Source organism: Canis lupus, chromosome 16 (genome assembly GCF_011100685.1).
Source record: "Canis lupus familiaris isolate Mischka breed German Shepherd chromosome 16, alternate assembly UU_Cfam_GSD_1.0, whole genome shotgun sequence".
Lineage (NCBI taxonomy): Eukaryota > Metazoa > Chordata > Mammalia > Carnivora > Canidae > Canis > Canis lupus.
In genome coordinates this window covers 25,223,887-25,248,311 of record NC_049237.1, presented here as the reverse complement: position 1 = coordinate 25,248,311, position 24,425 = coordinate 25,223,887, and the positions used below count along the sequence as shown (strand labels likewise).

The following is a 24,425-nucleotide window of genomic DNA, read 5'->3' as shown; positions in this document are numbered from 1 at the left end:
CCACCTCTGCGGCGCCTCTGGCTTCTCTCAACCACCTCTCCCTGGCGCACCTGGCGCACCTGGCGCACCTGGCTCGGTGCTGGGGGCTGCTTTGCGCTGCTTCTTCCCCCGGCTAGTGACCTTTCACCGATGTCCCATATTAAATTCACTCTAATAAAGGGATACAGTCGCTGGCCTGCAGGGTGGTCTCAGGGAGGACACCCCCTCCCGAGACGAGCCCCTGGGCGTGTCCCTGTCGCCCCTCGGGGTCTCGCGGAGCCTCTGGAGTCGGGGGGGCGTTGGCGCAGCCTCGGGGCCTTGGGTCCTCGGGGAGCACGGGGCCGGCAGGCGGAGGGCCGAGGGGGGCCCCGGGGGCCCCGAAGGTGAGGAGGCGGCCTGCAGAGGAAGACCTGGGGCCGGGGGCAGCAGGAGGCCCGTGACCCGGGAAACAGCAGTAAAGCGCAGTATTTCCTGGCCAGGAGAGGGGAGTCTGGACGGGGAAGCCGCCCTCCGGGGGCGCCGAGGGGGCCCAGCCACAGGCACTGTGACGGCAGCAGCCCCTGGCGACCTTGTGGAGCTGCGGGGGCCGCAGAGGGCGGCGGGGAGAAGCCTGAGGAGCGGACGGGAAATGAGACCAGGCAGACAGAATCTTAGCTGGAGGGCCCCGGAGACTGTTGCTATTTTTACCTGAGAGACTTGAGCTCCTTTCCAAGCTACCGGGAGGGGAGGCTGACCTGCAGGTGCGTCCCTCCCACAGACATTCAGAGGGACTCAGGCGACCACGGGTCACGCGGTCGAGAGGCGGTAAAGAAAAGGGATGAAGCCAGGTGGTTAAAAGGGGCTCAAGGGGCGAGATCTAAAGGAAAATTTTGCGGGGGGGGGGGGGGGCTGTTTAGGAAGCTGACTTCCTCTGCTGGTTTTGTCCCTCTGCCTCTCTTTCTCAGGCAGGTGACCCCAGAGTGAATTATGCATCCCTGACTTGGGACACAGCCAACCGGCCGCAGGGTAAGGGTAGTACCCGACCTTGCTCAGGAAATAATCTGCCAAGAGAGGCACAGAGAGTAACACGCTTGTTCCAAACGCCCGTGTAGGCCTCGGGCTCCACACAGCCCATGGGGATAGCTCTGGCCATTGTTTTGGCTTTATAACGCACGGTGGCTTTCCTTTTCACTGGACACTGTCAGTCCAATTATAACTAATCACTATCATCACAAAGATGACCCACTAGGATGAGCACTGGGTGTTATACCATATTTTGGCAAGTTGAACTTCAGTAAAAACAAATGAATAAAAAAGAAAAAAAAAAAACACACAAAAACCCAAAGATGACCCACCAGACATGTCTTAAAAGGAAGCCGGCAACTAATGCATCAATTCCAAACTTTAAGGGGCAGTGATGCTTGAGCTCAGGCAGCACAGCTCTGCACGGTGGGTGAGGCTGAATTATTAGAACAGCCCCTCACAGGTCTCCACGTTCCAGGCCTTCTCCCTGCCAATCCATTGGCCATTTCCATTTTCAAAGCCCTTGACATGCAAAGACCTGATCCTCACTCACCTCTCCAGGAGCTTCCCTTTGGAGCACCCTTCACACTACATTTGGGCCACAGGTATGTGCCGTGCTCTCTCACAAGTGTCCTGATCTTTCTCTGTCTGGAACACTTTTTCCCCTTTTCTTTGGCCAACTTCTACTCAAACTTTCAAACTAAAGCCAAGCATCACCTCCTTTGGTAACCAGTGTCACGGAACCCATCACTCATTGCCTGTCACTTCACGCTGGACATTTTGCAAACATTTTCTTTAATGGTGGCAACAATCTTGCCCCAGTTACTGAGGCAGTGCCACATGAAACTGTATCCCTCACCAACCATTTAGGAAAAATCTAGCAAATAAAACACAGGTTCTTGAATCAAAATCACTGGGAGGCTTATTAAAAGACAGATTCCCAAACCCCACACATCTCTACAAATTCACTGATTAATCTGGGCATGGGCCTGTTACTATTTGTCAACGTAAACAAGTTGGGAATAATCACGTGGAGCCAGAAGGAGAAGCAAGTGTTCTCAGCATTAGAAAGCCAGAATTTGTTCATAAGAAATAAAATCAGAGCTAAGACTTTAGTAGTCATAAATATCGGTCCCAACACTTGAGCATAAGAAACATTCATTTTATTCTCAATTCAAGTGCAGTTAACTTACAATGTTATACTAGTATCAAATGTTACAATATAATGATTCAACAATGGATTCACATTGCTCAGTGCTCATCATAGTAAGTGTGTGCTCTTCCCTCTTTTTACCTCTTTCACCTCTCTCAACCATCCCCCCACCCACCTCCCCTCTGGCAAACACCAGCTTGTTCTCTGTAGTTAAGTCTGGTTTTTTGTTTGTCTTATTTTTCTGTTTGTTTGTTTTGTTTTTTTAATTCAACATATGAGTGAAATTATATGGTATTTGTCTTTCTCTGACTGACTTACTTCACATAGCATTGTACCCTGTAAATCCATCTATGTTGTTGCAAATGCAAATGTCCCACATTTTATGGCTGAGTAATATTGCATTGTATATATGTGTATCGTCCACATCTTTTTTATCCATTAATCTATGCACGGACATTTAGACTGCTTCTGTATCTTGGCTATTGTAAATAATGCTACAATATATATAGGGATAAAGATGTCCTTTTGAATTGGTGTTTTTGTTTCAGAAATATTCATTTTTTAATTTTTTATTCTCCTTCAATCTGATTTTAAGTCCTCATCCCTCCAGGATGAAGTAATAACCTCACTTCAGAGAGCTAAGCTCCATGAGGTGCCCAGAAACTGCACAAGGACCACTGGTTCTGCTTTAGCCATGGTACATGCTGGCATCCACATTGTGCATAGTCACAGTAGACTTGGAGATAAGAAGTTTGATCTTTTTAAAAAATTGTTTTAAAGATTTATTTATTTATTTATTCATGAGAGATAGAGAGAGAGAGAGGCAGAGGGAGAAGCAGGCTCCATGCAGGGAGCCCGACACAGGACTCCATCCTGGGTCTCCAGGATCACGCCGTGGGCTGAAGGCGGCACTAAACTGCTGAGCCACCAGGCTGCCCAAGAAGTTTGCATCGTGCACACTGTCCTGCAAGCATAGAAATCCTCGTTGAGGCTGGGAATCTCCGGATCCTACGGGATGACCTTCCATTTCCAGTGAGCTGCCATAGTTGGATGTGTAGTTTCTCACTGCTCACAGTGTCCACCAGCCACCTCCCTTTCCCCTTTATCCCCATCACTCAAAATCTCTTCTTCCTTCTCTTCACTCTCCCTCTTCACCCAAAGCTCTCCTTTCTCTCCTTTTCTCTCTCCAAGTCTCTCATCCATGACAACTAATATAACCTGCGCAGTGAGCACTGGCCTTAAAGAAAATGGGGGCACCTAGGTGACTCAGTTGGTTAAGCATCTGCTCAGGGTCCTGGGATCAAGCCCGGAGTCAGGCTCCCTGCTCAATGGGGAGCCTGCTTCTCCCTCTTCAGCTCCCCTTGCTTGTGTACACACACACACACACACACACACACACACACACACTCTCTCTCTCTGTCAAATAATTAAATAAAATCTCGGGACACCTGGGTGGCTCAGTGGTTGAGCATCTGCCTTTGGCTCAGGTCTTGATCCCAGGGTCCTGGGATAGAGTCCTGCATTGGACTCCCCACAGGGAGTCTGCTTCTCCCTCTGCCTATGTCTCTGCCTCTCTCTGTGTGTCTCTCATGAATAAATAAATAAAATCTTAAAAAAGAAAAGAAAAAGAAAACAAAGGCCTGGTAGGCAATATGTGAAGAACAGAGTTCCCCCATTCCCTCCCCAGGAAAGCTTTCAGTCATGGAGATCAGAGCCCATTGGAATGCAGCAGTCACAGTGGAGGAGAAAAACACAGGACTATCTAACAATACATGACTACAGTCCTTGCAAGACATATAAAGAGTCTGGGGGGGGGGAACCCCAAAACCTCCTAAAAATGTATAATTTCTATAGGGAAAAGTGATAGACCCCAGGATAAAAGAAGAGAAGAAATGAAAGGGAAAGGGTTCTAGAAAGAGAAAAAGGCAGATGAATCTGTATTGCACAAAGAATATCAACAGACCAAAAAATAAATAAACAAGACAAAATTGGACAAAACACATAACTACTTGATGGAAGAAGAAACACAAATAACCAATGAAGATAAGAAAAGGTGCTCACACAGAGCAATGAAAGTTAAAACCACAGTGAGGTACGGTTGCTTTTCCATCATATTGGCCAAAATATAAAACTCTAGTCATCGAGTACAGTGAGAATGCAAAGAAATGAGAATCCTTTACACCCTTGATAGGAGTGGAAATTGTTACAATCACTTAAAAAATAATTTGATAGGGGTGCCTGGGTAGCTTAGTCAGTTAAGTGTCTGCCTTCAGCTCAGGTCATGATCAGGGGATCCTGGGATCAAGTCCCGCATCGGGCTCCTTGCTCAGTGGAGAGCCTACTTCTCCCTCTGCCTCTGCCTCTCCCCTGCTTGTGCTCTCTCTCTTTCTCAAATAAATAAAATCTTTAAAAAATAATGATAGTTTGACATTATCTAGTAAGTGTGAAGATATGAATACCCATATAGGTACTGTAGAGTAGAAGCACTCCACACATGGTCCACAACCTCCTAAGGATCCCTGAAACCTGCTCAGGGGGTCTGCAAGGTCAAAGCTATTTTCATTATAATACCCAGACATATTTTCTTTTTCCATTGTCTATATTACACATTATCACATACTCATATTTTTTAAATGCCATCATTACTTAAAGTCAAGTAATGACTTGTCCTTAAAGCAAAAAAATAATAATAAAAGAAAATCCTTAAAGCAGTAAAAGGTATTAGTTTTATTAAATCTCAACCCTTGATAAACATCTTTTTAAAATTCTAAATGATGAAATGAGAAATATACCTGAAACACTTCAGTTGCATTTTGAAGTATGAAAATTGTCTTGAGAAAAAGCCCTTGTGTAATTGCTTGGGTTGTGAGCTCAACTAACTACTTATTTCACAGAATATCATTTTTGTTTGAAGCAAATACTGACAGGTAAACTATGGTTATTCAGACTTGAATATTTGAGAGACATTTTCTCAAAAATGAACAATGGGAGCCTTTCACTCTAGGGAAAACTAACATTATGTGTTGCCAATGGTAAAATTCAATCTTTCAAGCAAAAATCAGAATCTTGAAAACCTTGTAATTACCACCATGAGCTTGACAACTTTCCAATACTTAAAGGCGTTTCTAATGAGATCAGTGGAGATATTAATGAATGTCATCTCCTGATATAATGAAATATGTCACTATTTATAATATCTGCATAATTTAGTGAAACCAACGTCCAATGACCAACATGTGATATCACAAAATCATACATGAGTAAAAGATCCACTCAAAGTGCAAGATAGGCCAATCAATTTTAATGTAAGAGAGTACAAAAGGGTCATCTATATGGTTTCAGATTTCACATTGCAACTAACCTTTAGAGATATTAATCGTTGTCAAATTTTGATACACAGTAGCCCCTCCTTACCCACAGGGGATACATTCCAAGATCCCCCCAGGGAATGGTAGAAACCATGGAGAGTGCTAAACCCTATATATACTATGCTTTTTCCTATATATACACACCTATGATAGAGTTTAATTTATAAATTAAAAGCACAGTAAGAGATTAAGAATAGCTAATAAAAAATGATAACAATATACCATACATAATACAATTTATGTCATTGTGTTCTCTCTCCCCCAAAATATCTGATAATGCTACACTTAGCCTTCTTCTTGTGGTGATGCAAAGAAGATAAACCACCTATGTGATGAGATGAAGTAAGGTGAATGCCATAGGCATCAACCTTCTGATGATGAATGAGGCAGATCATCTACTTCCAGACTGTGGTTGATCGTGGGCCAGTGGCAAGCAAAACACAGATACCGGGTGGGGTGGGGGGGACATCTACTGTAGTATCAGAGAAAAATATCCACAATCATCTGAAAAGGCTATGAAAATATCACTGCCTTTTCCTAATAAATATTTGACTGAAGCCAGATTTTCTTCGCATACTTCAACTAAAACAATAATTAACAACAGATTATAGAAGGGGCTCCTGGGTGGCTCCGTCTGTTGAGCATCTGACCCTTGGTTTTGGCTCAGGTCATGATCTCAGGGTCATGAGATCCAGCTCCATGCTGGGCTCTGTGCTCAGTGGGGAGTCTGCTTGTCTCTCTCTGTCTCTCTCTCTTTCTCTCTCTCTCTCTCCCTCCATCCCTGCCCCCACATGCACACTTTCTCCCTCTAAAATAAATAAATTAAATAAATAAAATTTAAAAATAATAGTAAGATTGTAGAAGTAATTGTGAAGATCTAGCTATCTTCTCTTAAAGAGGTTTTTTTTTATTGTAAAACAATAATACTCTTCATTAATTTTTCTTACATTAGAAAGTAGAGTTATGTTTCACAAAGATGTTATTTATATCAGTCCTTAAGGGGTTTATTATTTTTTTATTAAGGCTTTATTTTTCAGAGAAGGTTTTTGGTTCACAGCAAAATTGAGGGAAAGGTACTGATATTTCCCATATACCCCCTGCCCGCACACATGCACAGCCTCTCCTATTATCAACAACCTCCACCAGAGTGAGACATCTGATGAGCCTACACTGATACATCACAATCACCCAAAGTCCATAGTTGACATTAGGGTTGACTCTTGGTGTTGTTTATTCTATGGGTTTGGACAAGTATAAAATGACACGTATCCATTGTTATGGTATCATATAGAGTATTTTCACTGCCCCAATATCACTGTTATTTTAAATGAATTAATACCTTTAAATTTTCTCCATTTTAATGCCAAATACAGTAAATAAACATAATTGGACATAACCCATATAATCAATAGTTTCTTAGAGTCCTCAATAATTTTTAGAAATAAAAGTCCTGAGGCCCAACAGTTTAGGAAGTTCTATCGTAGAGAAATACTTGTTCATGAGCAGCAGGAAGAACATATTTCTATTTATAACATATTTCTAGCAGCACTACTACTAGTAGTCAAAAACTGAAAACAATCCATTCAATTGTTGTTAATATATCATTAATAAAATATGATATTCATACAATGGAATACTGTACATTAGTGAATATTAATTATATAAAGCACATGTAACAACAGATATTAATTTTGCTAATATAAGGCAGAGGGAAAAAAAGAAAGTGGAAGGAGAAGACATTTGTTATCAGTCCATTTATACACAATTAAAAAATAATCAAAGGTAAAAACAAAACTTCAAATCTAAACCATCTATATTTAGTTATGCAAGCTACCAAGACAAGCAATGGAGTGATAAACACAAAATTCAGGGTGAAGGCTGTCTCCAGAGGATAGAGCCACAGGAAGAGGTTGTAGGCTAGTGCACTGGGAACTTAAAAGAATGTTTTATCTTATCAGTTGGGCATAAGTACATAGGTATCTATTGTATTTTTATGCTTCATACCATAAACATATTTTATAAAGAGTTTGTATCTTTCCAGTTTGTATCCAAACAATAACAATATATAGATGAATAAAACTTACAAAAAGCTAAGTCAACTTTGAAAATAAAGAGTAAGGTGAGAAGACTTTCCTTACTAAAAATACTATAAAACCATAGGAATAAACAGTATAGAACATATGTGAACAAACACAATTCAAAGGAAGAGAAGCAAGAGCCAAGATGGAGCCCTGTGTAGATATGGTAATAAGCTGGAATAAACTATTAATACAAGGGTTGGGGGAATTGGCTCACTATATTAAGAAAAATAGAACTTGCTCTTTACTTAATCCAGCATTTTAAGATGGACTCCAGGGCTACAAAGGAATTTCTTTTAAAAAAATCTAAAAAGCATAAGGGAAAAAATTCATGGATTTGAGAACATCAAAACTAAGGAATTTTGTACAATGAAAGTTCATTGACAAAATAGCAAAATGGAAAGAGATATTTACAGCATCTAAAACTGACAAAAGATTAATATTGAAAATCTTCAAGGAACTCCCGCAAATCAAAATTATCAACAAGAAAAAGTCAGAGGCCCCAAAAGAAAATAATCAATAACCATGAACAGTCAGTTCACAGCAGAGAAGTCTCGCAAGCACAGCAAGCACAGCAAGCACATGAAGAAATGCTCATGTTGATTAGTAATTAGAGAAATGTAAATTAAACATCAAGGCTCCATCACTTAACACCTACCAGCTTGGCAAAATTCAGGAAGCTAGATAATGCCAGAAGTTTTCAAGGATATGAGGATATAGGAACCTTTGTGCAGTGCTGTTGCAGTGCAGACAGATATGGCCATTCTGGGGATCATTCTGCCATTCTGGAAGTGCTTAGATTCAGCATTCAGATACCCTTTGGCCCAGAAATTCTGCTGATGGCTATAGATGGCAGGGAAATTCTCAGAGGTACCCACCTGGGGCTGCTTGCTCCAGCATTGATTGTGGAGTGAGGGTGAAAGCCAACTTAAGGGTTCATTTCTGGAGGAAAGATGGAATAAACATGGTAGATACACAATGATGCACTCTGCCATGTTAGAAGCAACAGACCAGTAGTACATAGACCTACAGGAAGAGATATTATGAACATATTGCTGAATTTAAAAAGAAAAGAAGAAAAACAACTCAATTCTATTTATGTACATTAAAATACTTGTACTCTATATGATACATAGTCTAAAATGAAACAAACTAAAATGAAAAACAAAACCATGAATAAATAAAAAACTAAAATGAAAAAAAAACATATCAAGGAAGTTAAAAAGGTCTCAGACAGGGAAGGAGAATAAAAAGGAATAGCATAAGACAAAGCATAGCCAAAAAAGAGGACTTGCAAGAACATATGATAAGATGCCGTGAAATGAAAAGCATTTCAGGATGCTTAATTCAAACCTTTGCACCTACATTAAAAACAAACAAACGAAACCAATACAGGAGTAAAGTTTAGAAGTCACAGCATGGCTTCCTGGGCCTCCCTGAATGCCTGACCCAGAGGTCTTACCAGTTCATGGTCAAAAGACAGAGGAGCCTCCAGGGCCATCACCTCTGATTCTCTACCACTTAAACTTAAACTTCCATAAGCTCAGTGTGCATTTGGATGGGAGAAAGAGTACAGATCTGGGATATTAATGTTTTCCAAAGACACAGAACCTATGGGTGAGATAGATAGATAGATGATAGATGATAGATAGATAGACAGGGCATGAGCCAATTCCTTGAAATTCTTTCTTTCTCTCTATATAAATGAAATACATGTCTGTGTGTATATAACATGTTATATATAATTGACTATGATATATATACACCATATTATGATATATGATATATGATAATTTTTCTCATATCTAATATCCCTCTATATGATTTCTCATATCTAACATATCTCTATATGATTTCTCATATATAATATCTCTATATAAACAGAGATTTCTAGAGTGACATGTGTGTATATATCTATATATAGGTATCTGTATTCCTATATATAGATAGAGATGTGTGTATATATATGTGTATATATATCCATATATATGTATACATATGTGTATATATATGTATACATATATATAGATAGAGATAGATATAAATATATACATATAGAGAGAGAGATAGAGAGAGAGAGAGAAGGAGATGCACTCAAGGAATCGGCTCACGCTACTGCTGGGGCTGGCAAGTCTGAAATCCACAGGGCAGGCCAGCAGCTACAGACTCAGGAAGAAGCTGATGCTGCAGTCTTGAGGCAGACCTTCTTTCTCAGGGTAATCTCAGGTTTGTGTTGAAGGACTTCCTGCTGATGGCATGAGGCCCATCTACATCGTTGAGACTAATTTCCTCTATTTAAAGTCAACTGATTATAGATGTTAACCACAGCTACAAAATGTCACCATACCACCACTTGGGTGAGTGTGTAATTGAATAACCAGAACAATCAACCAGCCAATTTGACACATGGAACGACCGGCACAGATGGCATCCGGATCAAACGGGAATAGTCTTTGGCAACAACAGACTATCGTGGACTGTTGGGCACCTAGGGATATCTGCTCCTGAATTCTATCCAGGTAGAACAATAACATTCCTCTTCTCTCTTCTTTTCTACCATTTACCCTCCCAACTTCCAGCATAGCTCGAGCTCTGTTCTATCAGGTTGTAGCATTATCTTCTTCCTTTTACAAATGAGGAGCCTTGTTCAGAGCGGTAATTTACATAACTTGCTCTAGGCCACTCACTGGTGCTGGAATGTCAGTCTGAGTCAGATTCCTTCCACCGCAGTAACTATGCTTTCAACATCCGACATCTTTCTGAGCCCCTTACCCCTTACCCCAGTCACTTTGGCTGCTTTTCCCTTGAGCTCTCCAGAATAGCCCATGAAGCCTTCCTTATAAGGAAAGGCTGTTTTTGGAGACCCAGATGTCTGCCTCAGGTAAAATCGGACCCAGTACCAAAGCCTTAGCACACCAGTCCCATCCTGTGTATAACATGTGCCATGTGAGGAGCCAGGGGCATGTTCAGAGGTCCCAGGGCTTGCACACAGACCGTGCAAAAGTGACCAGATGTACCTAGTTCTTCATTTAGGAGCTGTTTCCTGAGAAAAGTCCACATGGGTTCTGGGGAGGTGCTAGAGTCCCTGAGCACCAGTGAACATGACCCCCCACCCCCACCCCCCGCCCCCCGCCCCAGGCCAGTCCAAAGTTCTTCAAAAACAGAAACCCCCATATGCTTTTAAAGTCGAGGCTTTCACAGTCATTTGGTAAACTAAATAGCTACTTTTATTTCCCAAATACGACTGATCCCTCCCAGGTCCAGAGGGACCCAGAACAAAGCCAGCCTGAACAGGTTCAGGGACAAATCCCCACCTGCTGCACAGCCAGTGGTCCACCTACCTGACTGCACGGTGCCACCCCCGCCTCACCCTACTCCTTGCCACTCCTTGGAAGAAGCACCAACAGGCTCCTGTCTGTATGAAAAGGGTACTTAGAGCTCACATATTATGCAGAGGAGAATTTCCTTAAGTCACATATAAGAAAGTGAGAAGGAAAAGGTCCATATAGTTGACGGGGTGGAGGGTGACCCTGTACACGGGCAAGGGGACCTTGAAAGCTGTTTTATGCTAATCATATAGATATACTTCTCACCAAATAAGCTACCTCTACTTTTATATACACGATCTCATTCGATGCTCAAAGAAAACTCATGAGGTAGGCCAGGCTGTTTTTATTCCATTGTCTGAACAAGAAAACTAAGGGCTTCTGACAATACATTATGTTCTTTTCTCATACTTCTTATGTTGCTCTCTGAATTCTAAGTCCAGTGACCCTACCTTTGGAACTAAGAATCATCGTAGTCAACATTGTGAGCACTAGCTACACACGGGACATCCGTCTTCATGTGCACAATCTCATGTAAGTCTTAGAGCTCTTAAACAACCTGTGAGAGATACTATCGTCATTCCCATTTGACAAATGAGTGAACAGACTCCAAAACACTGGGAGGAAAGCTTCCTACAAATCCTGATATAAAATATGAACTTCATGGCATCATAATATCTTAAGGCTGGGTGGTTTCAAGAGCTGACCTAATTCTTGAACCTGTTTTGAGTGAGAAACTAAAAAGTTGTGGGGATTCAGGAGACAATTGCACCACCTCCCTTGGCTACTTTTACAAGGTCCCTTATAGATTCTACATCTTAATTGTAGAAACCTCTTCATGCTTTGGTTTTGGTTTGCTTTCATTGTTGTTGTTTGTTGTTTGTTGTTTTTGTTTTTGTTTTGATACAGACACAAGTCTTAAAGCACGGAAAATACCTATCAAATTAACCTGTAACAAGAGACTCCAGATTGGCCTAAACTGCATTCTCCCCAGGTAATGCTCAGCAACTGAGAAACCCCATGCACATTTTGCAACAGGGAGCATTCCAAACCTCTAATTTCAAGTAAGATGAAGCATATGTGAATAGCTTTCCTCCTGGGCTGCTCTCTCCTGACTGCAAACGATCTTCACCGGTGGGCCCTGTGGGTGCTTTAGCCGTGGCAGGACTCCAAAATTCTGGGTCCATTTCCTGGGTTTCAGGCCACATGTCTGAGGATTCTCAAAGCTGTGAGTGGATTGGCAGCAAACATCAATGTGACACACTGAGTTTCACTTAAAAGACATCTAAGTCTCAAAGCAGACAATCTATTAAGAGCATCTCATTAAAATCAATCCATAGTCCCAGTGGACATTAGCCCAAGTTGGGTCATTGACAAGCACCCAAACCAGAAAAGCACGTGTCCTGGGAATGAAAAATCTCCCCAAGATAGTAAGACCAGCCTAAGAAGCTGTATATTTATGTGGTTATGTGGTCCTGGCAGTCACTGGTTTCATTTGTCAGTTTTCTTTTTTTTTTTTTTAATTTTTTTTTTTTTATTATTATTTTTTTTTTATTTATGATAGTCACAGAGAGAGAGAGAGAGGCAGAGACACAGGCAGAGGGAGAAGCAGGCTCCATGCACCGGGAGCCCGATGCGGGATTCGATCCCGGGTCTCCAGGATCGCGCCCTGGGCCAAAGGCAGGCGCCAAACCGCTGCGCCACCCAGGGATCCCCATTTGTCAGTTTTCAATTAGATGCTGTCACATACACTCTCCTCTACTCTTCCCCACCCCAAACTACTTGGGTTAGTTTTACACTGGTGACTGGGAGCAGGGATTGATCGCTGGGTTTTTTCATCCTACCTGGGATCCTTCTCACTCACACAAGCTGTAAAATCTAATTGTTCTTTGTCAAATGGCTATATTGCTTTTCCATATGACTTGTTAATGCTACTCAGAAGAATTTCAATCGCAAAACCCCTAATTTTTAAAATGCTATTAGCAAGGAGGTAACACTGTCAACACTTGCTGGAAATGACACTCCAATGGCCTTTTGCATTTTAAGTTTATTTATTTATGACTAACACAGAAATGATACTATTTCAGCAGGGGATCAAGGATAGCTCTTTGTGTCAAACTCATTTTCTGTCCCCTCAAAAGCTCACAGTGGGGACAGTAAATATGTTGTGTGGAGAACACTGCAGCCACAGGGTGATTCGCTTGAGAAACTTCACTAGAGAATTTTAGAGCAATGGAGAGGAACGTTTTGCTTTTGTCGGTATTCAAAAATTGGCAGTACTTACAGGCTGGAGCTTAAAATTCATGCAGATGCCATGTAAGATAAATTTGCAAACGTGATACCCATTTCTTGACAATTAGCTGAGCAAACTGCTTTTAATGATAACAAACACATAAGCCCTCTGGAGCAATTTTATTATGGTTCTCCTTAAAACCTGCAATTAAAAAATAAAAAATTTAGTCATCAGAACAGTACTGGCCTTCAACTTCATTTAATATGGGGTCTGGATTTTCTTCCCATTTCATCCACTGGGTCAAGTGATGCGCTAAGGAAACCAGACCCATCACTTGACCCCGATTTAGTGATCCAAAAGGTGGGGACAGGGCAAGGAAGGGGATGACAGGATAGAGACAAGCCACCTGAATTATAAAACGTATTTGGTTTCTTGTAAAATATCTGACCTTATAGGCACAAGGAGGCCTTGCAATTTAATGGAAATCTATAAATGCTTTTTAAAGAGAAGAAATCTTTTTTTGCAACAGTATTTAATTACTTTGAAAATAATGGTCGATAAATCTAGAACCAATACATTGTTTTACCCAAGTATGTTACCAGTGGACCTCTTTTCCTTATACCAGACTGATGACAGAAGGCTAGATGTCAGACAAGAGTCCTAGACCGAGGTCAGAAGTCCTGCATTCAAGTCCTTTCAAGTCCCAGCTCTGCTTGAATCCCTGAAATTTGAAGTAGTTGCTTTCTTTCTCTGGACCTCACTTTTCTTGTCTAAGATAGCAAGGCTAGGCTACCTATGGTTTATAAGGTCTGTGGTTTCTAGGGGTGGTAGGTTTGGCATATACACTGTAGAGGACACTTTGGAAGTGTCCACCTGGACCTCTCTGGATCCTGTGGCCTCTCTGCATGCCCACTTCCCTATATCTGCCTTGTGTCTAAAGGCTCTACCTGCACTTCCTGACCATCAGAGTCAGTTGGCTCCTTAGCCCAGAGAACTGAAGTGCCTGGGAGTCCCCGCCTCCCTCCCTCCTTAGCCAATAACTGATTTGGGAATGTGAGAGCCCAGCAAACTTGCAGGAGTCAGGACAAACTCTGCAGAATAATTCCTGCTTCCAGAGCTCCACATAGAGTCAGTGAGGCTACCCATTCACCTGGCTTCTTCCCCTTCCCCATCTGCCTCCTTCTCGTATTTGATCCCAGGAACATTTTCTTTCTCTGCCTCTGGAGAAACTGACTTAAAATGCACATCTAACAGGCATAGCAAAAATAATAGTCATAGAAAAGAGCTTTTTTTTGGGGGGGGGAGGAACAGAAGGAGAGAAAGAATCCTAAGCAGGCCCCACACCCAGCATGGAGCTCAACATGGAGCTTGATCCCATGACCCTGAGATCATGACCTGAGCTGGAATCAAGCACTGGACACTTTGGCAACTGCTCCACCCAGGCGTCCCCATAGTAACAAGCCTTTCTGCATCCAAGGTGCAGTATTTGAAACTTAAAATGGTTTGCACCTGAAATGAATAGACTTGTAGAATTGGAGCACCCAAGAGTCTGGTTCCCCCCTAACTGGTGGATGGGTGGGTTGTTCTTGGAAGGGAGCCTGTTCAGTTTTAAACTCACTTTCCAAGCGGTCCAGAAGAAGCATCTGAGTTTGATAACCCAATAAGTGGGGGTGGAGTGGTAAGAAAGTGTGCATTGGGATGAAGTCTAAAGGCTGACGGAGAGAAGAAAGTGGATGAAAAGTGCTCAAAGCCAGTGTCCAGTGTTGGTGGGGTGAACCAAGGGATGTCACCAGGAAGCAGGATATCATCTCAATTCTTCACCAGATACCAGGTCCTGAGGAATGTGGAATATCTAGTGGATTCTCCCTCCTGTACAGCCTGCCCTGCCCCTCTTCCTCCTTCTCCTCCCCCTTCTTCCTTCATCCCTCCTGGACAACAGGAGCCAAACAGCCAGTCAAGCCCTGGATCTGAAGAAGAACCCACCCACAAGGCTTTAGGGTCCAGGAAGGGTGAGGAGGGTGTGCGATGACATGCTCTCAGGGGTGTTTTCAAAATCTCTGACAGTTCTAAGGGAGGAATCCAGGGGTCAGAAATGTCTTCCTAGAGAGGAGCGTCTTGAGGTGAGTCTTGAGAAAAGCCAGATGGAAGCAGGAAAAGAAAGAGGAGTATTCCAGGAACAGGAAACCGCAGGAGCTGCCCAGTGGGCGAATCCTTCAGGCCCCTGTGTATGGCTGGGGAGACAGGGGTGAGAGAAGATATCAGTTAGGCTAGGAGAGGCAAGCTGCAGAGAAACAGCAAGGAGGCCCTTCAATTCACTGTCAGGAGTGTGAACTTCGTCCTGTGGACTGTGAGCAGGGATAGATGGGACTGCCCTCCATACACCTCCAAGGTCATTCATCTGTCCCTGTGTCCCCCAGCCCTCAAATCCTGGGAAATTTATTTCCCTTCCCAAGACTCCCTACTGATGCTGCTAAAGGCAGAGGCCGCTAATTTAAACTACCATTAAGCTCTGCTGCAAGCCCTGAAGTAACTTAATGAATAGGAGCCTGATAACCTGTTCTTCACAAAAGGAGGAATTAAGAACTCATTTATATCAGTGACAGGGTAGAAAGAAAACAGCAATCTTACTCCAGCCAGATCATGGAGATACCAGCCTCTGCTTTATGGAGTCTTAATTAGATCTCCTCGGTCCTCTTGTTTTTATTTTGTGGTTGCCTTTTTAAAAAATATAGGAAGAATATTGATCAGCTCACACCGCTGGAGAGCATATTTTATGGAAAGAATACAGATGATGAGGCTCTGTGTCCTAAGAACTCACAGGGGTTTGAGGAGTAAGGGAAAGGTAGAATTTGCTATGCCTGAGGCATTTGAATAATTACTTTTCCTAATGAACTCTCATTCTAGAAACACCAGAGCTACCTGCAGAGGATACTTTACCTGCTTCAGAATCTGAACCAAGGTGGTTTTCTGGGTGGGGGTGGGGGTGGGGGTGGGGGATGGGTTAGAGCAACAGGCAGGAAGACGTGGTAAGCTGATGTGGTGAGAGATTTCCTGGGAGTCTTTTCCACGTATGTTGGCTTATTCTTCAACATGAACACCTCAGGAAATCCGAGAGAGAGAGAGAGAGAGAGAGATACTGAGAAGAGAGCATATTGGGGAAGGTAGGTACACTGCTGAGGGCAGATGCCAGAGTCAGGAGACTGGGGTCCTGGTGTGTCCACTCTGCTGTTTACTAGCCATGTGATGTTGGGTGACTTGCTCTATCCCCCTGAGTTTTTGTTTACTCATCAGTAAAACACAATAAAATTAGATCCAGTGACCTCTAGGGCTCGGTCTAATTCCAACAGGCTTCCAGCCTGAGTAGAGTGACACCTCAGAGGTCCAGCTAGAGGCAAGGAGAGAGGCCTGACACAGAGGGGACAGAATGACATGTGTATCCTCCAAGGGTCTCTATTAGTTCCAGGTGACATCCAAAAAGTCAAAAGATTTTCACCCCTAACTCTCAGACTATATGCCAACCTAAACCAGAATTCTCTAAATTTCTCCCTGGAGCCTCACCTAGAGCTCTAGCATCAGTTTTGTGCAAGGGAGATTCTAAATAGCAGTCTCAGCTGACTTAGAAAAGAAGTTTGGCTGAATTATATTCTTCATCCATCCATCCCAGAGTGGACACCTGCATCTCTCCTCTTGAATATTCCACTGTCTGCTCTGGCATTGCCCTTGACTGGCTCCCTTGTCCTTCTCTCTGTCTCTCTGTGTGTAGTTATGGCAGTGTCAGCTGGAGCAAGAGTACAGTTGGAATAAAAGACAGAGCCGGCGGTTGGGGTGGGGTGACCAGGCTGGGGTCAGAACAACAGTAGTCATGGTCTGTGGGATTCAGCAAATTGAAAAGGTCAGGAGCCAGGCAGCCATCCTAGGGATCGAAGCACATAACTTCCTAAATCCCTAAGATGTTTAACTGTATTACAGTAGCATATTTGGCTGCCCTTAGGAGCTAAATATTATAATTTCCTTTTAATTCAATGGAAACTAAAAATAACTCAAATTTAATAAGAATCTTGATGTAAAATTCCAAAACCAAAAAGGAACCTATCTTATTAATAACTCTTTAATTATACGAATTCATATCATCATTTTTAAGAATAACAAAATTCTGTGAATTTCTCAAAAAAAAAAAAATGAAAAGGTCAGGAGCACAGAGATCAAAATCAAGTTGTCAGGTCAGAATGATAAACTTAAAGAAGAGGATAGCAAACTACAGTCCATGGGCCAAATCTGGTCTGTGCCTATTGTGTAAATAAAATTTTAAACATAGCCACACCCATCCATTTATGTATTGTCTTTGGCTGCCTTTGCACTAAAATGGCAGGAATGAGTAGTTGTAACAAAGAGCGTACAACCCACAAAATCTGAACTATTTACCATCTGGCCCTTTACAGGAAAAGCTTGACAATGCCTGGCTTTGATGATGTACTCACATTGTTTGCTTGCTCCTGCATGAAGAGTTGACATGCCAGATCTCCCTCCCTGACCTCCAAGCAGAGCTTCCTTCGGGAGGCAAGTCTACTCAGGACAAATCCCAGGGACAGCAGTGACCCTTGCACTCATCTCCCCCAGCGGTGGGAATGGAGAGAAAGCTCTCTCTTAGCTCCATATGGAGCCCAGAAAGATGGTGGCAGAGGAGAAATCACCAAAGCTCTTCCTCCCTCTATGGATAGAAGGTAAGAACTGATCCCACTCCAGGTCCCCTTTACTACCATTATGCCCACTGTTCCCCAGGTCCCACCAGAGGGACACTTCTACATCCATGAGGGCCCTGTTTTAGAAGCCACACCACACACACGGCCACAATTCTAAGCACTCCCACTCCCTAAGACAGGGCTTTTGTCAGCTCCTCATCTTGTTTGATCAACACAGGATTTAAATTGTCGAGGAGATCACAGATCCACCCACTGGCTGAATCATGCCTGAGCACCCACTCTGTGCCAGGCACTACGCTCAGCACATGGCAATGAGCAAAAGGTAGTCTGTTCACTGCCCATGCCTGTGGCTCTCAGCCCACTGTCCACAGTCCACTCAGCAAGGGAGGGCTCCAGGAATCCCTATTCCCTGGTCAGACAATTATTTATGATGTGTAATTTACAACTAGCCAACCCTCAAAGACTTGAAAGTGGAGACAGAGTAAGGACTATTAAGAAAGAAAGAAATATATGTACTTACATGTTTTCATATATATTTGGAATATATATTTACACATATTTCAGCAGATATAGAATCAGTTGCAAAGACTTTAATGTGACAAGTTGTATCAAATGTGAATGAGGGGTCACCTCAGGTTTTGAAACCTCCTCAGCGAGGATTTCTGGGGAGGAGCCTTCATGAAATGCATATGTATAGGCATGACTGTCCCCATTGATTGAGAAAACCATCAGCTCACAGAGCAGCTTACCCTAATGGGGCAGAGTGATGGGGTGTAAATATCAAGGGAATACATATGTGAGAAGGAATAGAGCAGAGAGGGGGACAAAAGAGAGAAAAACGTGTTATCTGTAGGGGGTGGGAATGTAATCAGGATGAGAAGATTGTTGTCAAGTCTGAGTGATATGTGTTTATTGGGGTTTGGTTGCAGAAATAAAACCTGATAACAGGACCCTGATTCTCCCCCAGGTGAGATGCACTCAGGGAGGTGGGGGTTGACCTAGTAAAAATGTGGGGAAGGTTCCCTTTCTTCGGGACCTCCACCTTCTAATCAGGCCCTAATTGACTCTTATGGGATTTGTCTTTGATAAAGAGAGAAATCACTGAACCTAAGCAACTGCTTTTGCTCTCAAATTTCCATGAGGATCTTCCAAAGGCCCCTTTCCCTTCCTTTGCCTTCAGAGAGCACCATGAAAGTGGACAGTAAAAGAGTCTCTTTGAAACTCTGTTTTATGAAAGGTCAACCAGTTGTACCATTAGAAATCTACAAAGTGCACACAAAAGAAATATTTGGATTGGGTTTCATGTGGTCATTTTTTTTCTAGGGGCAGGTAATTGTAAAGAAATTCTAATAATTTCAATAATGACTTGACATCATTTCACACTAAATGTCTGACTATTCACCATAGTCAAACCTGTGGCTTATATGGAGGGGCCTTTCCTTCTGTAGTGTGGGCCCCACAGGAGGAATATGCAAACCTGGACTTAAGTGTATGAACTTCTGTATAGGAGATAGATTTTCTCTCAAACCAGTCCAGTCCCCATGGCTGTACACCCACTATTCCTCCTGCCTCAGGGCCTCCTCCCAGCTCTCTTCTGTCCCTCCCACTCCTATCCAAGTCCATTGGTGGTCTCTCAGTCTTCAATCACAGCTCCTCTGAGCCATCTTGTTGGCCTCCCCCACCCAGACAGAGGGAGTGGCCCCCTCCTTTGAGCTAGAATGACCTTTGCCCAGTATCCATGAGAGCACCTAGACATGCAAATAATTCCAAGTGCTCTGACATTACCCCACCAGACACTGAGTGCCTCAAGGACAAGGCTGTGTCACATTCATCTTCACATCTCCAACTGGGATATTAGGCAGTAAGACATAAAAGATTTAAAAAACAGCTGGCAAATGTCTTGTGCATCTGTTGAAACAGGGCAGGGGTTCCTGAATAGCAAGATGGCTGAACTCTTTCAACCTCCCTAGAGGTTGAGGTCCCAAGTGGAGAGCTCCATCAGATACACAGTACATAAAGTGGGCGTCCTGGGAATGGCTTTGCCCTGGGAATACATGGTCTGGTTCCTCATGCTCTCCTCCCTTACCCTCTGCACCCACTGCCAGATCATTCATTCCTAACTACTGTGTTAGCAACCCCAACAGCAGTTCTACCAGAAGAAGTCACACCACCTGTCAGAGCTGGAAGGGTCCTTACACATCCCTGGGGGGAGGGGACTTCAAGTTGTATTATTCAGAGTCTTAGAGGTAAAGTGGAGACACCGCAGGAGCCATCCATGTGCACAATTTGAGGGGATATTCTTAACAGTCAACGCTCTGGGCCACCTCAACCCCTCCCCTTTTCATTCAGAGCAGTTTTGTTTTTGATTTGATCTGTAATAACCATAAATTTGGCTTCCACATGAAATACTGTTTTAAAAAATGATTCTGCCAGTAAAACAAGATTGAAAACCTTGAGGGCTGAGAAAGGAAGATGGCTTGTCCAAAGTCACAGGATTAGTTAGTAAACAACAGATCAGAAGTAAAATTAGGCCTTTCAACTCTCCGCCCTGCCCCAACTCCTCCCCATCAGTCACTCAGCGTCTAGTGGCAGCAACGAGCCATTTCCAAACCCAGGTGCACCTGGGGACCTTGGTCAAAGCTCATGCTTTTGACATTCCTAAGCAAATACCCAGAGGCTTCAACAAACGGTAACAGTTGCTGTTTACATGTTTAGGTGAAGCTGACTCTGTACAAATGAATCCTCTGCATTCTACCACATGACCCTTTAATCATACTGCTGCTCAAGTCCCTTCAGATGTTTTTAATTGTGCAGTTGACCCAAAGTCCGAGGGTAAATGAGCCTATGAGCTGGGCAGGGCCAGTCTGGAATGGAGAGCCTCTGTAAGTCAGAAGCCTGAAGGTTCCCACCTCTAAAACTACTGGCTCTCACCTACCCCTGGCATCTCCTTCTTACATGACCCAAAGCCCCTGGTACCATGATATACCAGGGAGTCCATCAGGACCACCTAGTCTCAAGCTGGTGCCACAACCAGCTCTTACCCAGAAGAGGTCTAGTGTCTCTGAGGTGGGACAGACTGAGCTTGGGTTGGTCTAAATAGCCAAGAGATATGAAAGAAGGAAATAGAAGAGTCATGACAGCCAAAATTGAGGTATAGTCTGAAACCTGACATCAAGTGAGTGTCTATGATTCCATAGACATGTACTTAGTGGATGCAGGACCTAGCCAATAACCAGGAATGCAGTGAAAAAGGTTTCAAACATCTATCCAACGATAACAAATGCTGTGACAATATGAACCAAACCCAACAACATCATGATATAGGAAGTATTATTACCCCATTTTTCAGGTGAAAAAACTGAGCCCTAAAGAAAGATTAAGTAATGTGTGCAGGGTCACCCAGATGAATTTGCACCCAGGTGATCTGCTTCAGGAACCCACAGAACAGAGCACAAAACTGCCATAGAAATGTTGAGAAATTGGTTAGATCATGTATGTGTTTTGTAGATAGAGTCATGTCAGTAGGAGCCACAAATGGGTTAAAGAAAGGGAGGAATCAATGACGACACCCAGATTTTTACCTGAGCAACTGTAAAGATTGAGTTACCATAAAGAGATGGCAACAGACACTAGGGGACAAGTCTGAAGTGAGAAGTCCAGCTTTGCACAGCTTGAGTTATGGTGGCTATTGGCTGCCAAATGGAAAGTCTGGGAAGGCAGTTGGATATGTGAGTGTGGAGTTTAGCAGAGGAACCTGAGACCCAGGGATGGGGCTGGGAGTCATTGCATGCAGGCAGGGATACTCATACAGTCACTGAGTGCGTGAGCATGGAAGAGAAGGAAAGAGTTCCCACCCCAGGGAGGACCCAGCAGGCGGGACAGAGAAGGAGAGCCAAGTAGGATAAAAGAGCAGCTGAAGAACATGCTGTCCTTGAAGGCAAGTGGGGGGAACAAGTGCAGCCAGGAGTGGGGAGGGGCAGACAGGCCAAGTGCTGGCCACAGTCATACAAATGGAGAACTGTGAGCCCGCCCCTGGATTTAACCAAGAGAGGGCCCCAACCACCTGACTAAGAGCAGGTTCCACAGAGCTGTGGTGCCAAATCAGCCTGACTGGAGGAAAGGAGCCTTTTTGCAAAGCAGGGTGAAAGTTGAAGGGCAAGATGGTAGAAGTGGGGTCAGAAGATATTTTTTGTTGACTTTTTTTAAATGAGAGAATCAATAGCGTGTTTGCATGCTGACTAGACCCATCCAGGAGAGGAGACCATGAGTCATTCCTGAGGGAGAGGGAGAGGGCAGAAAGAGTAGAGCCAAGACCCCGGATGGTGAGAGAGGATGCACAGGCAGTGAGGGGTGCCCGGGGCGGGGAGCACTCTACACCGCTCCCAGCAGAGAAGGGGTTCAGGGGCTCTTGGGGAGTTCCCTTCCAGTGGCTTCAATTTGTTCAATGAAAGAGGAAGAGAGAGGTTTGAGGATTAGAGGAGAGAGGAAGACATGGAGGAAAGTGAGGCCAAACAGGGCAGAGTGTCTGCAGTCATGAAACCCATCCAAGCTCCATGGTCACAAAGTGGAACCGATCCTTGGATATGTGGAGCAAGCCCAGGCTGGATTTCCCTGGGTCCATTGGGCCTGCCTGGAATAGACTTCTAGTCCCTACTGCCCAGAGTTTTAGAGGCCAGACGAGTGTGACACTGAAACAGGGGCTTGCCTCGCCTCTAAAATCCCATTACACACTCCCCTTCAAAAGCAACAAATTTAGAATCCAAGCAAAACTACCTTTGAATCCTTAGGCAGAGAATCTTGAAAAGGTGATATCCTGTCTGTATTATTCCATAGAAATTGCTTCTAGGGCAAGACTATAAGAAGCAATATTTGCCCTGGCTCCTTGATTTGGAAACAGCTGTGAGCAGCCAGTGCCTCTCCAGTCAGGAGCCCAATCCCCAGCTCAGCTGATGTGCCCTTCTGTCTATGCAGGGCTGCTGGTCGCTCTGCCCCAGGCCATGGGTGTCCAGATAAGAGTTCTCCCCTATTTGGGGAACTGTCATTTAGGTGCTCTCTGCCTCTGGCCGGAGAGGGTCTCAGGGTCTCGGGTTCTACAGCCTTCCGATTCATGCAGCTCAAAGTCCCCAGAGTAGAATCACCCCAGCTAGGCTTCAGCCCAGGAGCAATGAGTGGTGATCAGAGGATCAGGGGCCAGGGACCAAGAAAATAGGACAGAGGAGGACATGCAGCAGGAGGGAGAGACTCTGTCATCTTCATGGTTCAGTTTCAGGTTTTCTATGAATTCATCACCTTTGCATGAGATTTCAAGCCAGTATCATGAAAAATGATTGCCTTAGACCCCCAAAATAAAACACTGGTATAAGACAATTGTCTGGCAAAGAATAGATGCCCAGCAAACTACTATGTTAATGGGGAATTAACAGGGAGTTAAAGGGGGGGGTGGGTTCGGGTTCGTTTCTTGTTTCTTTGCATTTTGGGCAGAAAGTAAAAAAGCAGAATGAGAACTCCAGCATGTCCTTCACTCTGTGTTTCTTCTCAAATATGTTTTTGTAGGGCAGTCGTTTCTGAGAACACGTATCAACACTTAGTCAAGGAAGCAGCTGTGGAACAACGGTGTTGGGACTTGGCAGGCTGTCTCCACGGGGTACGAGCCTGTGGGAGCTGGGGAAGGCCACAGTGACACCAAATCCGTGCAGAGCTCCTATGTAAGCATCATCCTGGCAACACAAAGGAACGGCCAAAAAGCCATTCTCCACTTTCTGAGTTACTTAGAACAAGGCAGTATGGAGATATTAACTAACGTCACAATGAAAGAACAATTGCATGGAAAGCTCTTCCCGTGTCTATCCCATCCCTCCCTTCCGCCTCCTCCCCCGGGGATTCTGTTATTTTTGCCTGATCTAGTATAAGAAGGACGCATTGAAAGGGTTAAAGACTTACTTACTTGCTTTAGTTTCTTTTTCTAAATAGAAAAGGCAATAAACATCACCAAGAATCTACCCTGAACATACATTCTCTCTGATGCATTAACAAAAGCAATCTATAAATTATGTTTGTCAAGGAACATGATTCTGTGAAGCCACGCCTTGGAGTGGGCATGGCCCTGAAGAGTCCCTTTTCCAGGCAAAACCTGCCACCTTCTGGGATAGAATTGAACTGCAGGCACCTGTGTTTGTGGGGAGGAAGGGGAAGCCCACATCCTCTTGCAGGTTTTCTCTGCAAAGGATGTTCTGAGTCAAATCCCAGACGGAATTTACTGGAAACAAAGCTAAAATCTTCTCCAGACAAAGATCAGTGAAAAGCCAATCCCATCCCATTTTCAATCATCTTAGATCACCAAGGAGATATTTATAATAAGTGCAGAGTCCCTTTAGATCAGGCAGGAAGGCAGGTTAGACAGTGCAGAGCCTCTCCGAGCAGTGGGGGGGGGAGCACAGCGGACCTCCAGCGAGGTGAGTCCAGTCCTTCTGCACCTCCTCCCACCACACACCTGGGGAGGTAGCCCTTTCCTGGGGTAAATAACACCCATCCTACAAGGAATCAGGCCAGGAGTTTGCACTGATGGCCCCGATGAGGGAGACATGGT

At 43.8% G+C, this 24,425-nt stretch overlaps 1 long non-coding RNA gene across 5 annotated transcripts; it reads left to right on the top strand.

Annotated features, from left to right (window-relative positions):
- The first annotated feature begins 574 nt into the window (after positions 1 to 574).
- On the top strand, positions 575 to 23,796 carry LOC106559843. 5 transcript variants are annotated; one of them, XR_005371421.1, is made up of 6 exons: positions 575 to 719; positions 1,460 to 1,586; positions 11,345 to 11,440; positions 11,816 to 11,900; positions 17,579 to 17,860; positions 23,393 to 23,796. It is a non-coding gene; the product is annotated as an uncharacterized LOC106559843 (long non-coding RNA). The 5 variants fall into 5 exon arrangements; XR_005371419.1 differs by having other exon boundaries at positions 924 to 1,586; XR_005371420.1 differs by lacking the exons at positions 575 to 719; positions 1,460 to 1,586 and adding exons at positions 9,785 to 10,099; positions 10,839 to 11,008.
- The last annotated feature ends 629 nt before the right edge of the window (positions 23,797 to 24,425 follow it).